Genomic DNA, 20,981 nt, shown 5'->3' on the forward strand with positions numbered 1-20,981 from the left:
GAGAATCGAGTCAAGTTAAGAAAGGGAAAAAGGCTAATGTTAGTCACATGACTGTCAAACAGTTAAGTGACAGACTTGAAAAGATTGAGGTGAAAACAGAGGTTGAAAAGAAAAATAATAGAAATGGTAAAGTAGGGATTAACAAACACAATAACTACACACCTGATAAATATGCTCCTAGAAAAATCTGTGTCAAGTGTGGTAGTATAAATCATTTGTCTGTTAAGTGCAAATATTCCATGCCTACTTCCATGTCTGTGCCACCTCACTTTCCTAACATGAATGCCATGCCTCCCATGCCTATGAATGCCATGTCTACACAGAATTTGAATGCACAGTTTGCTAAAATGCCATTTGCACCTAATCCCTATTATGCTGCATTTAGTATGTCACAAATGACATTTAGCATGCCTTACTGGAATAACATGTTCACTTATAGCATGCCATTCCCTGTTGATTATAATATGCATGATAATTCTGTTGCAATGAATGGTTTCAAAGGCCCAACTCAAATGACCAATGATGAATCTGATATCCCCAAGTCAAATGAGATAAAGCCTAAGAAACAGAAAAAGAAAGCTAACAAGGCAGGACCCAAGGAAACTTGGGTACCAAAATCAACTTGATTTGATTTTGATGTGTGCAGGGAAATATAAAGAATCTTTGGTACTTGGATAGTGGTTGTTCAAGACACATGACTGGTGATTCTACCCTGCTCACAGAGTTCAAGGAGAGAGCTGTCCCAAGTATTACTTTTGTAGATAACAACAAGGGTTATACTGTGGGATATGGCTTGATTTCAAAGGACAATGTCATCATTGAGGAAGTTGCCTTAGTGGATGGTCTCAAACACAACTTGTTGAGTATCATCCAGCTTTGTGGTAAAGGCAACTCAGTAACCTTGAACTTAGAAGACTGTGTTGCGACTAACAAAAGAAGCAACAAAGTGGTTCTCACTGGTGTGAGAAAAGGAAATGTGTACCTAGCTGATTTCAACTCATCTAATGCAGAATCTGTAACTTGTCTTCTCAGTAAAGCAAGTCAGATGAAAGTTGTCTATGGCACAAGAAGCTATCCCATTTAAACTTCAAGACCATGAATGAGCTAGTAAAGAAAGAACTGGTTAGAGGCATTCCTCTAGTGGAGTTTTCTAAGGATGGACTGTGTGATGCCTGTCAAAAAGGGAAGCGGATTAAAGCATCATTCAGAAAGAAACTTGATTCAACAATTGAAAAACCTTTGCAACAGCTACACATGGATTTGTTTGGACTAGTCAATGTGTTGTCCATCTCAAGGAAAAGATTTTGCCCAGTAATTGTAGATGATTTCTCAAAGTTCTCTTGGACATATTTCCTAAAGTCTAAAGATGACGCTAGTGAAATCATCATCAATCACGTAAGGCAAGTCAATAATCATCATGATTTCAAGGTTAGAAGAATCAAGAGTGACAATGGAACTGAGTTCAAGAACTCTGTCATGAGAGCATTTTGTGAGGAAAATGGGATTTTGCATGAGTTTTCAGCAGCAAGAACTCCACAACACAATGGAGTAGTTGAAAGGAAGAACAGATCACTTATTGAAGCTTCCAGGAAAATGCTTGAAGAATCTAAACTGCCAACATATTTCTGGGCTGAAGCTGTAAATACTGCACGCTACACTCAGAATATTTCCCTGGTCAATCAAGCAATATACATGACTCCCTATTTGTTTAAGAACAAGAAGCCTACTCTAAATTTTCTTAATGTCTTTGGATGTAAATGTTATATACTGAGAAATCAAACTGATCAAAATGGGAAGTTTGATGCTAAAGCAGATGAAGTAATTTTTGTTGGATATGTTGTTGGTAAAGCATATAGAGTCTACAATTTAAGAACCAACATTGTTGTGGAATCAATACATGCTGTGTTTGATGATAAAAAGATTGAAGGACTTCAAGATGGAGATTACCATGAGAGCCTCAAATTCGACAATGTGGAGATGGTTAGTGATGAAAGTGATCAAGAAACAATATTAAAGGATAATGCAGAAAAATCTACTACCAATGAAGCACAAAACTCAACATCTGTCGAGGTGCATAATGCTTCATCCGTCGGGAAGCAATCTGCGTTATCCGTCGGAAGACAACCAGCTTCATTCGTCGTTACTCAAAATTCACCATCCGTCGGGTTATCAAAATGAGCAGGAAGTCAGGATAGATCACCTATAGAAAGTTCCCCTTTCTCAAATCAAAGATCCACAAACTCATGGGGAGTTTCTAACAATCAAAACTCAATCACACATCAAGACAACAATGAGGCCTCTTCATCTAGAGCTAATCTACCTCAACAAAGAAAATGGACAAAAGATCACCCCTTTAAGCTCATAATTGGAGATATTTCCTCTAGAGTTCAAACCAGGAGAGCAACTCAAGAAGAATGTCTATACAACAGCTTTCTTTCCAAGGAAGAATCAAAGAAGGTAGAAGAAGCTTTGTTGGATCTTTATGGGATTTTAGCTATGCAGGAGGAGCTAAACCAATTTGAAAGGAATAATATATGGAAGCTGGTGCCCAAGCCTAAAGGAAAGAATCCAATAGACACCAAGTGGGTATTCAGAAACAAGATGGATGAAAATGGCATAGTAGTCAGGAACAAAGCTAGATTGGTTGCTAAGGGCTATTGTCAACAAGAAGGAATAGATTTTGATGAAACATTTGCTCCTGTTGCAAGACTTGAAGCCATCAGAATCTTCTTAGCCTATGCAGCCCATGCCAATTTCAAGGTCTATCAAATGGATGTCAAAAGTGCCTTTCTGAATGGAGATTTGGAGGAGGAAGTCTTTGTCAGTCAACCTCCTGGTTTTGAAGATCCAAATTTTCCAGAACATGTCTATTATCTTTTGAAAGCACTTTATGGATTGAAACAAGCACCTAGAGCCTAGTATGACACTTTATCAAAGTTTCTTTTGGAAAATCATTTCACAAGAGGTATTGTAGATAAAACTTTATTCTTTAGAAATGTTAATGGCTCTAGTATACTTGTTCAAATTTATATAGATGATATTATTTTTGGCTCTACAGATGAGAAACTTTGCAAAAAGTTTGCCAAATTGATGTAAAGTAAGTATGAAATGAGTATGATGGGAGAACTAACTTACTTTCTTGGTTTGCAAGTTAAGAAGTTAGTGATGGAATATTCATTAGTCAAACTAAATATATTTTTGATCTTTTAAAGAAGTTTGATCTAATGGATTACACATCTGTAAAAACTCCCATGGCTACTGCAACTAAGCTTGAATTAAACACTACTGAAAAGTCTGTGGATATTTCAAGTTATAGGGGCATGGTTGGCTTACTTCTGTACTTAACAGCTAGTAGGCTAGATATAATGTTTGCTACATGTTTATGTGCTGGATTTCAGGCTGATCCTAGAGAATCTCACTTAATAGCTATTAAGAGAATTTTTAGATATCTCAAGGGAACACAAAAACTTGGCATTTGGTACCCTAGAGATTCTGGCTTTGATCTAACTGGTTATTCAGATGCAGATTATGTAGGTTGTAGAATTGATAGAAAAAGTACAACATGAACCTGTCAATTTCTAGGAAATAAGCTTGTGTCCTGGTTCAGTAAAAAGTAAAATTCAGTTTATACTTCCACAATTGAAGCTGAATATATTGCTGCTGGTAATTGCTGTGCACAGATATTATGGATGAAAATTCAATTGCTAGACTATAGTTTGCAAGTTGAGAGGATTCCTATTTTCTGTGATAACACAACTGCAATTGCCATCAGTGAAAATCCAGTACAACATTCAAGGACAAAGCACATAGATATCAAGTACCACTTCATAAGGGAACATGTAATGAATGATACTGTGGAACTACATTTTGTTCTAAGTGAGAAGCAGCTTGCAGATATCTTTACCAAGCCACTGGATGAATCCACTTTTTCAAGGTTGGTAAGTGAGTTAGGTATGCTTAATTATTCTTAAATCTATATGAGATAATTTGCAAGTTGATATGCAGCCAGAAACTTAACTGATTTTTCAGTCTTGGATGAAATTTTGGCTAAGTCAAAATTTACATCTCGACGGATGATCCTTATCCATCGAATTTGATCATCCGTCGGTATACTATTTTCTAATAAAAATCAATAATTTTTTTGGAATATTTTATGACTCGACGGATAACTGTCTATCCTCATCTGTCGAATTGTCTTAATCTCAGCCGTTAATTCCCTGAACATTATCCATCGAGTATACTTACAATTTGTAAGCATAACACGACGGATAATGGGTGGAATTTTTACAGTTTATTTTTTTAAACGGCTATTTTAGGAAATTTTCATTGGTTACTTTATTTTACTTTATTATTTTTAGTAGTTAGTTTTTTTTTGAAAGTATAAAAGCTTATTTCATTTCAATTGTTTTTCTTTTATCATTCTCAAATCAACTGCTCAAATTTCTTTCTCTTTCAAAGCACTTACTCTTTCTCTTCAAGCTCCCATTCTCTAACAATGGCGCCCGTTGTCAAGATTATGTCTCAAACTGGGTTCATTTATGAGAAGAACAATTTCACTGCATTAGTAAACAAGGGTATTCAGCAATCTAGTGACTATCACAAGATGATGGACTTTGTGAAGAATTGCAAGCTTAGCTATGCCATGCTGGAATCACCTACAATCTTTTGTGAAGTTGTTGAAGAAATGTGGACCACTGCTACATACAACTCAACAGATAAGATAATCACTCTCACCATTAAAGGTAAAGAATTTTGTATCAATAGTGATGTTATAAAAGCATGTTTCAAGATTCCTGATAACACTGTGACCTCACCACACACTGACACTAATATAATCAATATGCTTAATTCCATGAACTATGCTCTTTCTACTTCTAAGTTAAGTGACATTAGGAGACTGGGCCTTAGGAAAGAATGGAGTTTTATGTGTGATGTAGTGACAAAGGTCTTTTCAGATAAAGTCAGTAATTTTGATTCAGTTAATATCTCCATGCTTAACATGCTCTACATGCTAGTTACAGATAAATTCTATAATTTCAGTGATCTTATTTTGTTTGAGTTAGGTTTTAAACTAGGAGAGTTAAATAAGAGAGGTAAAAATGTGTATTATGCTAGATTTTTTATGATGTTAGCTAACTATCTCTCTGAGGGTATTGTGTTTGAGAATCCTAACAACAATTTAGATTGTTGGGTTCAAGAGAGAACGCTCATTGCAGATCTGAACAGGGCCAATCAACACAAGGAGGTGCCACTGTTCTATTTCCCTGTAGTGGAAGCACCTCAGGTAAGTGAGGTAAGTTCATCTATTCCTACCTCTATTCCAACCTCACTAATTTCTTTGAGTTCTAGTGTGGCTATGATAACTGTGTCAATGACCCAACAGTTTCCTACCCAAGCCACCAAACCTGTAAACATTTCAATATCCAAATCAAAGAAAGCCCCTTCTGGTATCTCTCAAAAGATGCTAGTTGCAAAATCCACCAAAACCAAAGAGGGGAGTGTGAAGGTGGGTAAGACAGGTGAGGAAAGGGGTGAACATAAAAGAAACCCCAAGAATAAGGATGGAGAGTTGAGTGGTTCCCAGCCTAGCCACACTGCAGTTTCCCAACAAACTGTAGTGCTTAAAAAGGATAAAAGCTCACTTCTAGCTGCATCCTCCCAAAAGGATGTAGTTATTGAACAAAGCTCTCAACCAAGAGCACAAGCCAAGAGGGTTAGGGACACAAGCTCACCCCAAACTTATGCCAGAAAGAAGAAATCTAAAACCCTTGGGGATGCACAGGGTACACACACTGTGCAAACTGGTGCTAAAGACACAGTCACTGCACCTTCACAAATTCAGTTTGATGTGACTCTAATAAATATGGAGTCACAGCCAAAATCTCTAGTAACAGAAGCACCTCAACACCTAACTCACCCACAAACTCACTGGATGTGGATATGATAAACACATTAATTCTTGATTCCCCTTCTTTAACTTTGTTGGGGAAGCCGAAATCCAGTACAACTGGGCATCATCTTTTAGATGATTTGTTGGCTCACTTGCCCATTCTTTCAGGAACTGTTGAATCATCTGTGCCCAAAATATCTTCAATCAACACAGAGTCCACAATAGTTTCTTTTCCTAGTTCATTCATTTCTACTCTCTCGACGGATATTGCTCATCTGTCGAGTAATGATTGTATCCCGACGGATAAGCTTAACAGCAGTTATCCGTCGGATAGCAAAACCACTCACCCGATGGATATCACTCATCCGTCGAGTATCTCTGCACAGCCTCAAACTTTATTTATTTCAAGTGCAGAAGATTTAGTGGTTGTACAGTCACTTTTAGGATTGAGAGAGAAGAGTGTTTTGAGTGAGATTCTGGGTTGCTCCCAGGAAAAAGGAGAGGAAATGAGTGAAATTATGCAATCTATTTCTTCAGGATTGGCAAAAGAAAGTGAGAAGAGTCCCACCTTAGAAGGTAAAGGTGAGGGTGCGAGGGTGGGGAGCCAGGGTGAGACCCTGATACAACAAAAGAGAGAAAACGAGAGAAATGCAGGTACTGGAGCTATAAGAATGGATGTCATTGTTAGTGAGTCAATGAATGTTCAGGATGCAGACAGGGAGGGACCATCTCAGCAACCTAAAGTTGTTATTAATTCCACCTCCCTTGAGGCTGAGGCATTTACTCACCCTGTTCCAGCTTATCAACTCCTAGCTGAACAGGGCAATGACAATGCAGAAAGGATGCTCAATCTGGAGCATACCACACAATCTATGATAAGAGCTAAGGATGCCATCACAGCTTTGCCTTCTACAGCTGGTGATGTGGATTATGAGACTGGTGGTTCAGCTGATTTCTTTGGTGATGAAAGTGGGGATAGTGAAGATGAAGCAATGGACATAGGGGGAGAAGTAGGATCCAGTTCAAGATCAGGTATGCCATCATGGGCATTTTCAAAGCACTGTGATGAGCACTACTTCAAGATAACCCTGATCCAACTAATCAATCAGACTCATACTGCTCTTCAAACCACTTCAAATGTCAGCACTAAGAAGCTCCTTCAGGCACATCTAGCCACTATGCAACTTCAACAAATTCAAGGCTTCCAACACGCTAGGGATGTAAACACCATCAAGGGTGATATTGAGGAGATGAAGAAGGCCATTTCATACAAAATGGACTTTAAGCTTCCAGAAGCTACAATGATTGACATCAAGAGGAAATTAAGGAAAAATTCTGATCCTGCAACCAAGATAGATGCATTGGATACAAGAATGTCAGCGATGGAAGCATCTTTAACAGCCATTCATCTTCATCAAGCCCAACAGACAGATTTACTTCAAAAACTGGTGGTTGCTCAAACCCCCTCCTCTACTCAACTTGATGATAACAAAAAGGGGGAGAAAGGACCAAGTGAGGGGGAGAGGCTTCAGATTCAGATCAGCAAAGTAATTATACTTTCAATTACTATCTCAAAGCCACCAGTTACAGACAGTATAGATCTGATCAATGCAGCAGCAGCCAACATGAGAGCAGCTGATAAGAAGAAGTTGAGTTTAGTCAACTGGGAGAAGATTGATGAGGAAATACAAAAGAAGTTTGAACTTGTCAAGGAGCCAGTTAAGTCAGCCATCCATCACTCTCAAGTCAACAAAATTAGTGTGAATGAGATGAGCATGAACTATCTGGAAAGGGGACAGCCATCCTACATCAAATCTCTAATGGCTGAAACAATTCTGAAACCAAGGGTAAACTACTCAATATTATCATTGAAGAACCCTTTGGATACTGTGTATGAGACACCTAAGCCTGATGAAAAGAAGCTTCTGTCAAGATCAATTGCTTTCTACAAAGATCCATCTGATTCAACTTCAAAAAGGAGAATTGCTAAAATTTTCAAGAATTGGAAGGAAATTTGTGTGGTGGCTGTACATCCCCAATTTGCTCAAGCAAAGAGAGAAGAAAAGGCTAGATTGAAACAGGAAAAGAAGCAAGCTGCTCTAGATGCTAAAAAGGCTAAACAAAATAAAGAGCAAATTGCTATCTTGGCCAAGCTACATGCTGTAAATTCATCACAACAAATTCCTGCTCAACCATCTGAAATCACTGAATCACAAGATCCAAAGAAGCAAATTGAACAACAGAAGAAGTCTCCAAGAATGAAGGAATTGGATAAAAGAACCAAAAGGAAATTGGACATTGTTGATAAGGAATTGGAGAATCAGTTTCCCAAGGAGTCCACTTCAACTACAACTCAAGCATCAAAACCTTCTGTGGTATTTGAAGATATCAAGGTGGTGGATCCTTACAGGAACATTCATGGTGAAACTATTGTGCCTAAGGATGAGCCAATAGAATGGGAGAACATACCAATTCCTGACTTCAATTTACCAATCCTCAGCAAGCCAAAAAGAAAAAAAAGTCAAGAGTAGTCAAGAAAGTGAAGTTGTAACCTCTCAAATCCAAATCTCTAGTCAATACTCAATTAAAAACCAATAAGGGAGATTACATGTACTTATGTGATATCAAGGAGTTCTCTGATCTAAATCTCTATCTAGATGAACTAGAAGAAGTGAGAGGAATTGATACATACAAAAACCTACCTGAAAGGTTAGTGTTCAAGTACAATGGAGGAAAGAAGATTCAGTGGCCAATTCACAGGATCCTTCAATAAAGCCAAGTTGTACTGATTAAAGTTTATTCATCCTTCAAGAAGAACTTTTGGTTCAATATTACTGCAAGAAGATTGGTATTGAAGAATATTGAAGAACTAAGGAGTGTTAGAGCTAAAGATGCACTCCCAAAGACTCTAATCATCCCTTACACAGGAAGAAGAGTGCATCTAAGGCCCTACTGGCTGATGGAGTTCATGGATGATAAAGGAGTGAGAAGATTTTTCAGATTAGAAGACCAATTAAGCATCTCTAGCAATGAGACTCTCTTGGAAATGCAAGAAAAGCTAAATCTCTCAGAATCTGATGAACTGGAATTCCACAGGCAGCTCCAAAATCAGATTGAAAAAAAACAACAGAAAGCTTGGAAAGAGATCCAGACCTTCAAGAAACTAGATAAATCTGCTCAGGCTAGAGGAGCATCTTGAAAATGACTGTCAGTTAAACTTTGTACATTTTGTTAATTGAAGCACTTTTCAGTATTATCTACTTTCCTTTAAAGTTGTATTTTTAAGGTGTTTTGTTATCATCAAGTATCTCTTAATTTATGGCTACAATTCCAGTAGACATAAATTGGGGGAGATTGTTGTGCATATGTTGTGTACTTGATGATTCCATGAACAAAACACCTTGGTAGATTTTACTTAGTGAAATTGTAGCACTCGACGGATAAGAATTATAGTTCTGACGGATAACTCATTTTGGTCCCGACGGATGATGACTTATTATCCATCGAGTGAGTAGCTTATGTAACAATAAGTTTGTAGCACATTTCTGCATACACCTTTGTATAGATTCTGTAGTAGCATATAAGTCATGTTGACTTTAACTAGATATGCAGAATAGGTTGATTAATTATACATAGATGATGTCTTCTAATTCTGCATAAATGAAATGAAGTCGAGTGCCAAACAGCTACCGACGGATGATTAACAAAGCCATCGACGGATGATCAAATAGCTATCAACGGATGATCAATAGAGCAGTCGATGGATGATCAACAAGCCATCAACGGATGATCATAAACTCGACGAATGATCATGTACTCAACGGATAAAGAATTCAAATATCTGTTGACAGTGACAACACAGTCACATACGTCGAGTGTATGCAAATGGAATGTGGTAGCCTATTCAACTAGGTTTTCGAGAACATAGAAGCATTGCCATTTCCATGCTATTATGAAGATATTCAAAGATGCTGGAATAGAGTAATGAAGTAGCATTGTATTAGACTTGATAGTTTTTGTTTTATTATCCTGTCTTATTACTTTGTAATCTTGGTGATATATAAACCAAGAAGCAGCAATAGAATAGTAACTAAGGAACTAAGCAACCCAGAGAGAAACATTTGCAAGCTGTATTCTTAGCATTTCTCTCATTCTTAGTTGTTATCATTTTGTAAGCAGCTGTGAGCTTTTTGCACACAGAGTTCTCTCGATATATATTATACATCTCTGGTGGAATCATTCAAATCCACCAGAAAGTTTTTAAAGACTCTTGTTTTTAATTACTTGTGTTTTGATTCATTTCAAGTAACTATTCCGCATTGTGCTAATCAATTCATAACTTATATATATATATTTGAGTTAGAACATTTTTAGTCAAGAAAAAAAGTTTCAAGAATTCCATTCAACCCCCCTTCTGTAATTCTTGTTACATTGTTAAGGGACTAACAAAATCAAACTTCTTTCTACAGTGGTGATTGCTTATTTCATTAAAAATCTTTTCAAATCACTATTGTACATCATTTCTCTCTAAAGATTAAATGCATGATTTTTATTCATTATAGATTTTAAGTGCATTTTATCTCTACATTGCCATATGTTCCTGTGATACAGGTTCAGCCTCCAATGGCCTTCTTTCATTTGATAATAATGAGGTTGAAAACCCACAACTTCTATCCCAGACTGTAAAGACAAACACAAAAACAGAACCAACCAACACTCTTTTACCACTAAAATGAAGTATGAATAAACGTTAGGGAGAAAGTGCCTTAGTGCACCACATAAGGAAGGTCTGAAGTCAACCCTGCAACTCTGTCTCCTACAAAGATGAGTAGTATTAAAACCGAGGCAACTGCTAGCCCCCATACATCTTCTCAAAAAGATGTAATGGCTGAAAAGGCACAAAAACAGTTACTATATTCATCCTCTCAACAGGGTGCATCTATTGAAATTCTCATATCGGCCAGGATATCCGATGTAGTGTCACCACCTCAAACATAAATAATTTTTGATGCACAAGTTTCAATTACACACACAAAGGATGAGTTGACGGAAACAAGAGTTTCGACCATTTTACGGTCAGATTCGATTGTTCAAGGTTCTTCACTGGACCAATTGCCTTTACAGGTGTTAGGAGGGGATACTGATCCAATAGCCATATGTCAGTGGTCAGTGTCTAATTCCCCATGCTTAAATCCCCTGGATGCATCTGCGGATACTAGATCTGACATAGGTGCAGATCGACAACTTGTTGACAATGATTCAGATATTACCTGATGAGTCACAAGGAAATGTCTTCACGGACATTAGAAGGAAACTTTGATCTTTATGCTAAATTCTTTGGATCATTGTTTACCTTCCCAGAGTTCAAATCTGGAACCCTCAAAGGGAAACTAGCAACTTGTAGATTATGACTCAGATTCATCTGATGAGTCTAACAAGGATGGGGATTTGCGAATTCCCATTGCACCACCTGTGACTTCCTTAAGGATGGCTAAGGTGATTTTCCTTGCAGGTAAAACTGGATTTTGGAGCTATGAGAGGAGTGATACACTTGTGAGAATGAGTGTAAACACGAGTGGAGAGAAGAGTGAAACACTTGTGAGGTACACGAAATAGAATCATACACTCACAGTGAGGAAGAAAGAGAAACACCATATCCCATTCCCTATCCCTAAACATGGTTCTTGATACTTCGGGTCTCGAATCTGTTTATGATTGGAACCTAAATCTTAGGGACCTAACATTTACATATTGGATTAGAATACTTCGGGTACTAACAAGTTAGGAGCTAGCAATTGGTAACAATTGGTGATCTCACAGTTGGGAGGTATAAGGACTTGGGAATATTGGTGAACATGATGATCAATAGTGAAGTCATTTTTGCAGCATTTAAAGGGACATGGTTGATCAGACTATGACTTGTTATTTCTTTTCCAACCAAGTAAAAAATGAGAACTCCTTCAGACAACGACATACATTCCTTCTCTAAGAGGGAGATAAAAGCTTAAGTAATAGTTTGGAGGATTCTTCAACTAAGGAGGAGAAATAGCAGGCAGGAGGAAAAAGGTAAATCATATAACCACAACACCATTTTTGTTTGTAAGTACGGATCTTATTGTATGGGAGAGGTGGTAAACACAAGGTGATTTCCTAGTAATCAGAAGAAGTGGTTTGGTTCATCACTATTCTTCATAAGGGGAGAAGCTGATTTCCAAAAGAGGAGTACCATTAGTTCTTATCTGCGGATCCTATTATACGGGAGAGGTGGTAAACGAAGGTGGTCTCCTTTAAGCAGTTGATTCTCATAGGGGGGAAGCAAGAGAGATATGCGCTTCTCAACAAAAAATGTGGTTGTACAAAAGAAGCTGATGATGATTACTTCAAGACTAGGAAGTATTATCTAGCAAAGATTTGAAGAACCAAGGAAATGAAGATGAAACTACTTGAAGATCAGTTCAGTGCTAAAGGAAGAAGAATCTTTTATTTCAATTACTCAGGAAATCTGGAAATGCATAATTTGATCCAGAAAACCAGTCGCATTATTTACAAGTCCCGGTACTTTACTTTTTCTAGTACATCTACATGATAACTCAACACGAGAACAACACTAGAACAGGACAAGTTAATAATACTACGTCTACACAAGAAATCAGAAGAAATGAAGACAAGGAAAATAAAAAGAATCAGAATATTAGAAGAAAGCTTGAAGTCTGTTTACAGATCACTGAAAGAAGTTCATTAATATGATCATACCTCAGTGAAGAATAAAGGTTAAAGACTTTCAGGGTTTCAGAAATGATGAAGATTCAGTTTATATGTAATATTTGGGATACATTTTGTAATTATTTTTGGTCAATGAGTATATATTATGTATTTATTCTATATTTAATTTATTTATTTTATGAACTATTTGTTAAGTGACATATGTGGTTGGATATTTAAATATGATATGGTTTGAGTATTTTAATTTTTATATATCTAAAATAAAGTATAGATAATTGTCATATCTTTCTATTAATTTTTAGGTTGTTTTATGATTTTATAAAAGATTTATGGATTTAATAAATTATTTTTCCAAGTAATTAAAAACTATTTTGTATGATTGGGAACCAACCGACTTCAACCGTTCTTACGTTTTTACAACCCTAAACTCTTCCGAAAACTCCTTCCTAACCTAATTGCAATATTCCGAGCATTTTCCATGTTTTGACTTTTTCGATCCGGAGTACGGTTTTCCCCGTGCGGGTCCCAGCGTAATATTTTCAATAAAAAATTTATTTCGGTAAATCGATAAAACCCGTATTTTCGAGAAACGGGATCTTTTTATTAATCTATTATATTAGCATGTCGTAATACATGTAACCAAAGCGCTGAGACCAAGATCGCAGTTACAAAATGTATAGATTTGGATAATTATCCCAAAACCGGTATCGTTTTGGATCTGTTTTCTCAAATAAACGTACTATTTTATATATGGTATGATCCAACGGGATACCAATATTCCGTAAATATAAATAGCCTTTACCGTATTTTATTTTGTACAGAAAATCATTTGCAAACAGTAAATTATATAGTTTTCCAGAGAAAACCTTAATTTCATATTAGTTTCCGAGAATCAAAGCTTAATTTCAAGGCGTTACCAAAGTCCGATTTGAACGCTCGAGTACTCAAAACGAAGGTATTGAGGTGTACTATTAGAATCAACAAGTTTCATAACTGCATAATCAAATGTTTATTTTCTATATTTTTATTTAATTTCGAATTATTTTGATTTAAATTATGAATTTTTATTCGAGATGTTGTTTGCATGATTGGATGTTGCATGTTGTAAATCTTTTCTTCCTGATGATTTTGGTATATTATATGACTGATTTGGAGTTCAATAACATGTTCAAAATTGAATTTTAATTTCAAATTTTAAAATTAGGGTTTATAACCCGTATGAATGTTTTCAATTGAAATTGGGGGTTTTTGTTCTAGGGGTTATTAGATTTTTTGGTTGGTATCGATTTGTAGAGCTTGAAAAGAGGAATCGATTGGTGCTGGTCTCATCAATAGACGATACCGGAATCGAGCTGGCCGGAGCAAGAAAGAACTCGCCGTCCAGCGAGCCTTCTTCGAGCGTTTCCGGCCAACTCAGGGGTTATTAATGTGATTTGATTGCATGATTGTGTTCCTTATGAATTATAGATGTGATCTGGACCTCCTAGTGGTGTGAGGATGTCGGAATCGTGTTCTCCGGCGATGCTCGATCGTTTTTCTGGCGAGCCCTGCAAAATTACAGTTTAGTACCTATAGTTCTGTAGAAGATGAAGTTTAGTCCCAGAAGTTTTCACAGTTTGCAAATTTAGGATTCCTGTTTTAAAAATATTTAAAAATCATATTTTCTATCTATTTTAATTACTGAAATTTGATTTTAATTATTAAAAATCCTAAAAATTACTATTTTAATTCTAAAAATTATTTCTAATTCAAAAAAAATCTGAATTAATTAGTTAATTAACTTGAGTTAATAATTAATTAGTTAATTGGTCAATTAATTCAAAAATCAATTGATTAATTGATTTAATTAATTGTTAATTAATTGTTAATAAATTATTTAATTAGATTTAATTATTTATTTTAATTCCAAAATTATGAAAAATAGTTTCGAACTTTAAAATATTATTTTAAAATGTTTTCAAGGCTCGATAATTATGATAAAGTGATTTTAAAGTCAGATTCGAGCAATCAAATTTTGTTTATTGTTTTAAAATGATTCAACAGCCCTTTTTAATTCCGAAAAAATGTCTAAAAATTCGTATTAAATATCCGAAAAATCCTTTTAACATCAAATCCTCTTTGAAAAAGTATTTTCATCGAAGATTTTACGTGTTATGTGCTATATGTGAACCTATTAGCGTGTCATATGCGTACACGTGTATCGTTTGACTGTTTTAATCGTAATTTTCAATCCGTAAATCAGATTTGGGTGAAACGATTGGTAGATCGAAGCTTATTATAATATTTGGGATATATCGTATAATTATTTTTGCTAATAAATAAATGGTATGCATATTCAGTATTTATTCTGTGAATTATTTGTTAAGTGGTATATGTGTTTGGATATTAAAAAAATAATATAAATTGAGTATTTTAATTTTTTTATATGTCCAAAATAAAATATAGATAATTGTCATATCTTCCTATTTATTTTTATGATGATTTATGGTTTTATAGGAAATTTATGGATTTAATAATTTTTTTTACGAGTATTTATAAACTATTTTATATAATCGGGAACCAGCCGACTTCACCCTTTTTACGTTTTTATAACCTGAATCTCTTCCAAGAACTCCTTCCTAACCTAATTGCAATATTCCGAGCATTTTCTATGTTTTGACTTTTTCGATCCGGAGTACGATTTGTCCTGTGCGGGTCCTGGCGTAATATTTTCGATACAAAATTCGTTTCGGTAAATCAATAAAACTCGTATTTTCGATAAACGAGATCTTTTTATTAAACTATTATATTATCACCTCGTAATACGTGTAACCAGACACTGAGACCAAGACCGCAGTACAAATTGTACAGATTTGGATAATTATCTCGAAAACCGGTACCGTTTGGATCTGTTTTTTTATAAATAAACGTATTATTTTATATCCGTAATGATCCAACGGGGTATTAATTTTCCGTAAATATAAATAGCCCTTATTGTAATTTATTTAGTACATAAAATCATTTACAATCAGTAAAATCTATATAAAACAGAGAAAATACTATATTTATAAACTGTTCTTCGTAATCAAACCTAAATCCGGAGGCGTTATCGATATCGGATTGAGGCGTACATATACTCGAATCGAAGCATGATAAATATCCTATCTGATTCAACCATCGATTTTAACCCAGAATCAAAGGTTAATTTCTTATAAACTGATTTATATTCGATTTTTTAAGAATTATAATTAGGGTTTTGAGTTCGAGCAATTGTTTAAATGATTTGATGATTACATGTTGTAGATCTTTTCTTCCGGATCATTTTGGTATATTATATGCTTGATTTGGAGTTCAATAACATGTTCAAATTAGGGTTTGATTCTCGAATTGTATAATTAGGGTTTATACTCGTTTGAATGTTCTTGACTGAATTTGGGGGTTTCTTATTTAGGGATTTATAGACGTTCTAGAGGGGTGGGTTTTGTTCCTTATGAAATTTGCAATCGATTAGTCTTGCCAATCGACGAGCCCTGTAGGGGACGTGTTGTTGAATTGAAGTTTTCGTCGGTATTCTTGGGAGTTTTGGTCGGATTTCTATTTTCAGCTATTGTTTGGTTCGATTGTGGCTTGATTTGAACTCTGGGAACGATTTAGAATGAAAACCCTATCTGAATCACACGGAACCATCTTATTTTTGCTCAAATCGGGGCTCGCCGGAGTTGTTTTCCGGTCGCCGGATTCTGGGTTCATAAAGAACCCGTTTCTGTTCTTTGCGACCCGAAATACAACCCGGTTCCCGATTTTGATCCAGATTTTTGTAAAATCAATTCTTGATTCCTGTTTTTACAGTTTAGTCCCCTAGGGTTTTCAAAATTTGCAAAAATTTGATTTATGTTTCAAAAAGTTTTAAAAATCAGATTTCTTTTATAAATTCATTTCCAAAATTGACTTTTATTTTCAAAAATTCCAAAAATCATTATTTTTAATTCTAAAATTCATTTTTAATTCAAAAATAAATATAAATTACTTAATTACTTAATTTTAATTAATAATTGATTAATTGATCAATTAATTTAAATATTAATTGATTAATTAGTTTAATTATTTATTATTTCACTTTAATTGATTATTTAATTTGATTTAAAAATCCTGAAAAATAGTTTCGAGCTTTAAAATGTTATTTTAAATTATTTTCAAGGCTCGATAATTATTATAAAATTATTTTAGAGTCAGATTTGAGTAATCAGACTCTGTTTATTACCCGAAATTGATCCCACGACTCGTTTTGACCCCGAAAAATGTTTTAAAAATCATATTAAATACCTGAAAGAGTGTTTATGACCCGAGACCTCTCTATAAATGGAATTTCATTAGTTGTTTGGCGTACTATGTGTTATACGTGACTTGTTTGTTAGGCTATTGGTCTATATGTTCGGTGTTTATTTGTTTTTAGCATAACTTTCAATCCGTTAATCGGATTTGTATAAAACTAGTGGTAGATAGAAGTGTATACCGAGTAGAATCATATGAGTTGAGTATTGATAGATACTTATGTTATATGAACAGAAGAGGCCAGGCATAGGAAAGGAAAGCAAGTAGTCGAGGAGTAAGAGAGTTTGATTGAAAGTTAGTGAAGTATAGTAGACTAATACCAGACAAGTGTTCTGAACTTTCTCGAGATATGTTGTGAATAGTTGATAGTTCTATTTTATATTACAAGTGCTTTGAAGCACTGAACCCTAAACCTTGATTCCAGTTATTGATCTTTGAACCGTAAACCTTATTCTTTTTGAACCATTGATTTTTGAACACCCGAATACGAACCACCGATATATGATACTACTCCACAAATACATACAAACTAAATACCGAACACAAAAACAAGATTCACTTACATACTCAAACCATTATACCTTATTTATTAAAAAACCAAATCCTTGTATCTTTGAAACTTTGATTCTTTTGTTATCCGATTCTTTCACCAGCTGATAGCCATTCTTTGGAATTGCTATTTTGTTTCCTTGTGAAGATTGATACCCATCTCTTGATTGAAATATCCCATGTTGATTATAATTCCGTTTATTGCTTTACATTGTTTATTTTGTTAGAGTTATAGAATTGGATTGTTTTATAAAATTGTGGACCAGATTCGAGGTCAGACCATATTTATGGTCAACTTAGGCCAATGTGTGCCGTGGATACAGTAATTAGAGCAGAGCTGTGTGCCTTGCTCGGGGTTAGTGCATGACTGATCAGCAGCCTAACCTTGGTTTTTAAAATAAAAATATAATATCCAATTCTATATCCTTATTCATTGTTCCCTTGATACAGTAACTCATTTTGCTTGATCATTTTATTCTCAGTATTGTCAATGTGACTTGCTGAGCTAGTTAGCTCATTTGTGCGATGTTGTTTATGTTCTTTTCCATTTAAGAAGGCACCTGTTGGTAGCGAGGATCCCCAATCCAGTGCGAGAGCTAGGGGTCCAGGTTAATCGAGTTAAGCTAGCTGACAGCTTTTGAGATAGTTTAAGTTTGTAAAGTTTGTAATGATGTTTATTATTCAGTCGTAAGTTTGAATAGTTGGGATTTGGACGTTTGTAATATAAGTGTGTGTGTGTGTGGCTTGTGTGCATACTTTAACCTGTTACGGTCCATGGTAGTTGGTAAGTAGGGTCACTGCATATTTTTATTATTTTTATTATTATTATAAGCAGGTTATAAATAAGGTATGTGTGTGGACCCCAAACTTCTGACCCGGGTTTGGAGGGTGCCACAGGTTTGGTATCAGAGCTACAGGTTATAAGTCACTGACACAAGCCTAGATTGACGGGAATGGGTAGAGGGTTAGGATTAGAAGTAAGAAATAGAAAGATAGAACGTCGAGAGGTTGAATGCGACAATATAATAGGTATTAGTATAAATCACGTTGTGGTTCGAGATTCTTATTTTGTGATATAATTTCAGATAGCAGCGATGGCCGACTCTTTCATCCCCGTATCAGCTGATCACTCAGAGCCCTCAGTTGGAGGACCATCTTCAGATCCACATCCTGTTGTCCCACCAGTGTTGGCTATTTTACCTCCACCTGTGTTGCAGCCTGTACCATTGCAGGCCATTCCACCCCCAGGCATGAGGGGCCTATTAGAGGATCCCCACCTGCTGATTCAGGTTTTACTGGTCACTCAGTTACAGGTGTACCTTTTCAGTTCTCTTTATATCCTGTTCCGCATCAGCAGTTTGAGGTTTGTCTTATAGAGCAGCGACACCTTCAGGGTCAGATTCAGGAGTTATTGCATATTTTTCGTACTCGAGATATTGGATGTGGTGAGAGGCGACTCAGAGAGAGGCTTCCGGCGTTTCGGAGAGCAGCTGCTGTGAGGATTGTTGAGGCTACTCATGAGGATATCATCCCTGATTTTCTTGTGGAGTGGACTAAGTGGGTTATAGAGGAGCTTGATGAGATTGGAGGTCCAGACTTTCCTTGAGCCAGAGAGACAGAGGCACAGAGATGGAGATGTTGAGCTGTGCTGTTGTGATTGTTTAGTATGTAGAGTAGTGTGTAATATGTATTAGTAAAATTTTGGGTTGTATTTATAGACTAGATCTGCTGACTAGTGAGTAGGTTTATTGTACCCTTTTGCTTTTACTTTTGAAGCGTTTTAACGCTTGTACCACCTAAAACTTTTGATCTATATATATCAGTACCTTTTCCTTTCCAGCATTGTCATTTACATTATTGCAACTGTTTTATTTTACTTTACATATTGTACCAGTTATACCTCTTGTGATACCATGTACCCTACCCCTTTAACTGTTTACATTCTATAAAGAAGCATGCAATTTACTTAGTCCAACTGTTACAACTGTTTTAAAAAAAAGATATTTCTATTTTACAAAACTTTTCTTTTATGCAAAGAATTTGATTTAAAAGCTAAATGAGTTGTTTGATTCTTTACAGAAAATAAATCCCAGAAGAAATACCCGCACCAACACCCAGAATGAAGAAACCAACAACAACAACCAAGATAAAACCAACCAGAATGCAAACCCAGGACCCATAGACCCAACAATAGCCCAGATTCTTCAGATCTTGGCTCAACAAATAGTTCACCTAACTCAACAACAACAAAGACAGACCAATCCCCATATAATTTTCAAAACTTTTCAGGCGGTAAACCCACCTGAATTCAAGGGTTCCTTTGATCCAATTAAAGCGAATGTTTGGTTAAAGGAAATAGAAAAGTTATTTTCTTTAGTTAAGGTAAAGGAAGAACAGAAGGTTGAGTTTGCAAGTTATTATTTGAAGAATGAGGCCACCTATTGGTGCGAACTGTGAAGACATTAGAAGGTACATATGTTATTACTTGGGAAAGGTTCAAAGAGTTGTTTCTAGAAAAATATTTTCCTCAGTTTGTTCAGGACCAGATGGAGTTGAAGTTTTTGGAGCTAAAGCAAGGAAGTATGTTGGTAGCTGATTATGAGAGTAAGTTTGAGGAATTATCAAAATTTGTGCCATCATATGTGGACACTGACAGGAAGAAGGCCAAGAGATTCCAGCAAGGTCTGAAGCCATGGATTAGAGGGAAGGTAGCCATATTTGAATTGGATACCTATACAGGAGTTGTACAGAAGGCCATGATTGCAAAAACTGAGAGCGAGATGTCATAGAAAGAAAAGGAACGTAAGAAGAGGAAGTTTGAATGGAATGAAGGACAATCACAATCAGGGAAGTTTCCAAATTTTAAAAAGGGAAAGTTTCAGCCAGGGAGAAATTTTAATTTCAAGAAACAGAATGCAGGCGACGGGGGTCAAGGCAACCGTCCAGTCAATGTGAACTATCCAAATCAGTTGAGGCTAACTTTTCCAGATTGTCAGGTATGTGGGAAAAAGCACGGAAAAATTTGTAATAAGTTGAACGTGGTTTATTTCAAGAGTAATCAGAAAGGGCACTATTCGAGAGAGTGCCGCAACCCGCCACCAAGAGAGCAAGTGAGCAAGGATCAGCCTACCCGGAATCCAGCAATTAAGGTTCCAGCTATTGGATTTACATGCTTTAAATGTGGAAAGCCAGGACATATAGCCAGGGATTGCAAGATACCAGCCCCAGTCAGTAATGCATTGAGAATTATGGGATCTACTCCAGCGGTAAATGAGACTCCAAGGGCTAGAGTTTTTGATATGTCTGTGAAGGACGCTATTCAGGATACTGATGTCGTGGCGGGTACACTTAATGTGAATTCTTTATGTGCCAAAGTGTTAATAGATTCGGGAGCAACTCGATTGTTTATTTCTCAAGATTTTGTTAGTAAGTTAAATTATCCAGTTGAGTATTTACATGAAATAATGACTGTGGAATTAGCAAATCAAGAACGTATATCTATTAATCA

General features: G+C 35.9%; 1 pseudogene; it reads left to right on the forward strand.

Moving 5' to 3' along the window:
* LOC141665407 (lon protease homolog 2, peroxisomal-like) overlaps nucleotides 1-19,079 on the forward strand; it is a 43,998-nt pseudogene extending 24,919 nt beyond the window's left edge.
* The last annotated feature ends 1,902 nt before the right edge of the window (nucleotides 19,080-20,981 follow it).

The sequence above is a fragment of the Apium graveolens genome, chromosome 6 (assembly GCF_009905375.1).
Source record: "Apium graveolens cultivar Ventura chromosome 6, ASM990537v1, whole genome shotgun sequence".
In the NCBI taxonomy this organism is placed as follows: Eukaryota; Viridiplantae; Streptophyta; class Magnoliopsida; order Apiales; family Apiaceae; genus Apium; species Apium graveolens.